Genomic DNA, 6,022 nt, shown 5'->3' on the forward strand with positions numbered 1-6,022 from the left:
ATAAAAGTATCCCTCTATAGAGGGGTATTTTTGTTTAGACTGGATTTACATCAAAATAGGGTAGAATAGCATTCTTTACTTATTATGGCAGTAACCTGGAACAGTTGATGCACCAATTGATGTACTTAATTTAATATGCACATGCCCAGTGATGCTTATCTGACTAAAAATAAAATCTATTGTTCACCATGATTGAAAGCTGTGATGATCAGGTAAATTCTACTCACTTATGCATCACTGAACAGAATTTCTATTGTTAGATTTAACATGAAATTTAAAGGTCAACTATTCCTTTTGTTGTTGATCAGGTGTTCAGATAGGTATACAATAGATTGCAAGTTTTGTCACTTTTTGCAGAAAACTGGTTATCCCAATTTTTAGTAAAGTGCATATGTTGATGCATATAATGCTAGAGATTATAGCCAATATAAATAGAAAATGCCGTTCTGCCCTAATTTGCTTTAAATCCAGTGCAAACAAAAATACCCCTCTACAGAGGGATAATTTTATCCCTCTAAAGAAGGATTATCCCTCTATACAGGTATAATCACCATACAGGGGGTTTGTTCCCAACCTGTATAACTGTGATTTTCAAAAATTTATCAAACTCCAGATCCCCGAAATTACAGCAATAATCAGCTGGGCAAAACGAAATTTAAACTTGATCTGTATGACTCACATACCAAAAATTAGCCCAATATCTGAAATCGTTTAGAAAAAAAGACTATAATGGTTATATTCAACAATTTATCAAAGTCCATAGCCTGTAATTTGGCAAAATATAGCCGAGCGAAACAAAACTTAAACTTAATCTGTAACTCATGTTGGTTAACTCACATGCGAAAAATCATCCCAATATCTGAAAGCGTTAAGAAAAAAAGTCCATATAACTGTGATTTTCAACAATTTATCTAAGGTAGCAATACACAGTTAGGAGTTTAGTTTCGCATTTTGACCCCTGTGGATTTTTCAAATAGAAAAGTTATTGTGTAATAAAATTCATTTTTAGACAGATGCGTGCTAATTTAGCCTTCAAAGATGGTTTATAAGTGCATCAAGATTATTTTTTACATGTTTTATAGGCTGTTTTCTGTTTGGCAATCTGTATTTTCATAGCTAGACCGGCCATCGGTCCAGAAACTAATGTACTGTTTACAAACACTCTTTTTCTACACGAAGTTTTTGACGCAATTTTACAAAAAAATGAGATAAAAGACATATGATTTTCATTGGATTTGCTGAAAGATATAAGTACACAGTTTCAGAAAAGGTATTACTTCAAGCGATTGAAATTCTACTTTTAGCCAAATTTTGGGGAAATATGTGACATCTTTCCCCCCTTTTTGCAATATTTTATAAGAAATAAATGCAGATTGTTGCCATGGATACACCAAAAAGAAATTATATTTTACCATTTTATATACTGGATATAAAATCTATGGAAGATTCTGATTACATACATATGCCCATATATGACACAAACAGTAAGCTTGATATTGCAAGAAAGCAATGAAAAGGGGATGGTAAAATTCATAAGGGCAAATTTTAGTATTTTTTCCTAACTGTTTATTGCTACCTAAGTCCAAAGCCCATAATTTCAGCAGAAATTAGTGAAAAGCAGAACGAAACTTGAACTTGATCTGTAAATCATCATGGTTAACTCACATACCAAAAATCAGCCCAATACCTGAAGGCGTTTAGAAAAAAACTCTGTATAATGGTTTGTTGCGGAATGCCGGATTTAAGGAATTACGGAATTACAGACAAGGGTAAAATATATGGCACCGACTACTTCGTTGCGGGGCCATAAAAAGAAATTGGCCCACATTTATGTACTGTGGATTCATTATTATTCGTTGGTTATCAATTTTCGTGGGTTTAGTGGGTACACAGTATTGGTCCTTTATGACTCAGGACTATACCCACAGTATTGGTCCTTTATGACTCAGGACTATACGCACAGTATTGGTCCTTTATGACTCAGGACTATACCCACAGTATTGGTCCATTATGACTCAGTACTATACCCACAGTATTGGTCCATTATGACTCAGGACTATACCCACAGTATTGGTCCATTATGACTCAGGACTATACCCACAGTATTGGTCCATTATGACTCAGGACTTAACCCACAGTATTGGTCCATTATGACTCAGGACTATACCCACAGTATTGGTGCTTTATGACTCAGGACTAAACCCACAGTATTGGTCCATTATGACTCAGGACTATACCCACAGTATTGGTCCATTATGACTCAGGACTATACCCACAGTATTGGTCCTTTATGACTCAGGACTATACCCACAGTATTGGTCCTTTATGACTCAGGACTATACCCACAGTATTGGTCCATTATGACTCAGGACTAAACCCACATTATTGGTCCTCTATGACTCAGGACTAAACCCACAGTATTGGTCCTTTATGACTCAGTACTAAACCCACAGTATTGGTCCATTATGACTCAGGACTATACCCACAGTATTGGTCCTTTATGACTCAGGACTATACCCACAGTATTGGTCCATTATGACTCAGGACTATACCCACAGTATTGGTCCTTTATGACTACAGGACTACACCCACAAATTTATGCAATTTGTTTTGATTTATTAAATTAATTCAGTTTTTGGGACATAACAAAAATAATCTGTATCTGACATTCAATATTTTGTATTGATAAGATGGAATTTGTTAAGTCACCATCAAACTTGCAAGTTTCTAAACTGTATTAATAAGACTTGAGATTTTCAGTATATGTATTTGAGGTAATGAATACTTTGCTGAACAACAAAGGTTTCAATTCTTTAAGGCAAAGTTTACCTTCAATGGTTTGAGCATTTTGTGTCCGTTTTAGATTTAAATCTCTGTATATATTTATACATCATTTACTGTGTTCACTTTAGATGTAAAATATAATGAGGAGATGTGGTAGGATTAACTATGAGACAATGTAAAATATAATGAGGAGATGTGGTAGGATTAACTATGAGACAATGTAAAATATAATGAGGAGATGTGGCAGGATTAACTATGAGACAACTATCAAATAGAGATTAAATGACCAAGGAAAGTGACAAGTAACTACAGGTCTTTGTACAACCTTCAACAATGAGCAACATCAATAATGTATAGTTATCTATATAGGACCAGTTATAGTTAAATGTGTAACAATTGAGATGGAAATAAATTGGAAACAAAATTGAGAGGATCTTTTAGGTTTCCAGAAAGATGCTTTATAGCCTTCCAATGTAGCAAAGATGGCATCATTTGGTTTGATTAATGTGACGTCTAGTATGTATTTTATAGCCATGAGCCTGTAATTCAGTGTTGGTTGGTTGTTGTTAACGTCATATCTATTTTCATGCCCCCCACAGTAGCAGAGGGGGCATCAAGTTTTACCCTTGTCAGTCTGTACGTCCCAAATTTGTTTCTGTTCTATAACTTTAGTTTGCCTCAACCAAATGTTATGAAATATATACACAATGACTAGTATCATAAAACCCATCAAGTTTGAATTTTGGTGGCTTCAATTTTACTGTTCTACAGTTATGCCCCTATACAAATGGAAAAAATGCTTAACTTTTCGTTTCTGTTCTCTAACTTTAGTTTGCCTCAACCAAATAGAAGGAAACTTATACACAATGCTTATTACCACAAAAATCAAATCAAAAAATATTCAAGTCAAGCACATGTCGTAAAAAATATTTTGATTGAAAGTTCCTTCCATACCTTATAGTGTACAACATTGAAAAATAATCTGATTGATTGCGTTGAAAAGTGAACAAACTTTGTTCCCACTTTGCGCAGTGAAAAATTTCTAAGAAAAAAAACATACCCCCCTCTCACTTGAAGTTAAATGGTTGCTCCCTTATACCCGCCCCACTCTTACATCTTTTAAAAATCAGTTTGATTAATTCATTTGTGTGCTATAATTGACCATACCTATATCTTGATATTTCACAAGGTTGTGTTTTTCTCTGACTGTTTTTGACCTTTTACACTAAATTCATTAGATGCTGGATCTGTACGGATTAATGATTTAGTACTAGACCTATGATTTTTTTTTATTAATTGTTAATGGCTTTGAATTAGCTGTCAGTAACTGATTACTCTCAGACCTCTACTTAGTGTCTTTTTGTTGTTGGCCAGCCATGCCTACTCTGTATTTTTGTTAGATGTATTTCTATTTGTATCCATCTGATGAGTGAGGGCCCTCATGGGGTTTTTGATTATGTGATTACTTGGCCGTTTTTTTAATGATTATTTGATTATTAAGCCAAATATTTCATGATTATTTGATTACCTAGGACTGTATTTTTAGTTTATGATTATTTGATTACTAAAGATAAGCAAATATTTAATGATTATGTGATTATATTGGCAAAAAAATGGTGATTATGTGATTACTAGGACCCCCCATGAGGGGCCTCATGAGTAAAAGCCTTTTCAGATGATTTTTATAGTTCGGTCTTATTTTGTACTGTAACATCACTGTCCCAGGTTAAGGGAGGGTTGGGATCCCTATACCATATTTAACCTGTATGAACGTGCTGTCCAAAGACAGGAGCCTGTTAATCAGTTATTGTCATTTGTTGCTGGGTTGCATATGTGTATTTCATTCATTTCTATGCCACCGTCGTCACTTAGGACTTTGACTTCTTTTGAAATGAGATTAAAAAGAGGGACGAAAGATACCAGAGGGACAGTTAAACTCATAAATCGAAAATAAACGACAAAGCCATGGCTAAAAATGAAAGGGACAAACACAAACAATGGTACACATGACACAAGTTAACATACAAAACTAAAGAATAAACAACACGAACCCCACCAAAAACTAGGGGTGATCTCAGGTGCTCCGGAAGGGTAAGCAGATCCTGCTCCACATGTGGCACCCGTCGTGTTGCTTATAAGATAACAAATCCGATAAGGCAGTGGCTATTTTGCCGGCTCCGGCAAAATAGCGATTTGTATAGAGTTTTGCTATTTTGTCGGTCTTAATTAAGATTAAAATAGAAGTATAAAAAAATTATAATAGAAAAAATATATACTGAAACATACACTTTAATAAGATATGTACAACTAGGTCTTCTTTAAACATTTATACAAAACGTGCATATCAAGTTTGATATTCTTTAATAAGAAGTCTCTAAAAACATGTCTTTTTAACCGGTGTCTTTTTAAAATATTTAAAACACATAAATATTAAAATTGATACTAGTCTAGAACTTTTTTCTCTTAAATCGGAAGTCTTAAAAAAAAGCTTAAATAATTTATAGTACTACAAAGGAAATTTTGCCGTTTTTGGTTATTATCTTGAATATTATTATAGAGAGAGATAAACTGTAAACAGCAATAATGTTCGGCAAAGTAAGATCTACAAATAAGTCAGCATTACCAAAATGGTCAGTTGACCCTATAAGGAGTTATTGCCCTTTGTAGTCAATTTTACCAATTTTTATTAAATTTTTGTAATCTTTGACAAAAATCTTCTCCTATGAAACTACTGGACCAAATTGAACCACAATCATCATGGGGGTATCTAGTTTTAAAAATGTGTCCGTTGACCCTGCCAACTAACCAAGATGGCCACCATGGCTAAAAGTAGAACATAGGGGTATATGTAGATTTTGGCTTATCACTCTGAAACCAAAGCATTTAGAGCAAATCTGACTGGTGGCAAAAACGTTTATCAGATTTAGGTATATCTGCCCTGAAATCTGAAACTCAGTTTTTGGGTTGCTGAGTTTGTAATTTTACGGAAATTTGCAGTTTTTTTGCTATTATCTTAGATATTATTATAGTATCTAATATTATGATTATTTTCTTTGAAAGACTCATAAACTCACATTTATTGGTGACATACAGTATAAATGAAGCATTATAATTTAGTTCCATGACCATAACCCATTAGAGTGGGGTTTACAGAATACAGATTAATGGACAAGACAATATAACAAGATCATATAAGAATATAAAACAAATGGGGTGCTTAAATGTAAAGAATTCGACA

Source organism: Mytilus galloprovincialis, chromosome 2 (assembly GCF_965363235.1).
Source record: "Mytilus galloprovincialis chromosome 2, xbMytGall1.hap1.1, whole genome shotgun sequence".
Taxonomy (NCBI): domain Eukaryota; kingdom Metazoa; phylum Mollusca; class Bivalvia; order Mytilida; family Mytilidae; genus Mytilus; species Mytilus galloprovincialis.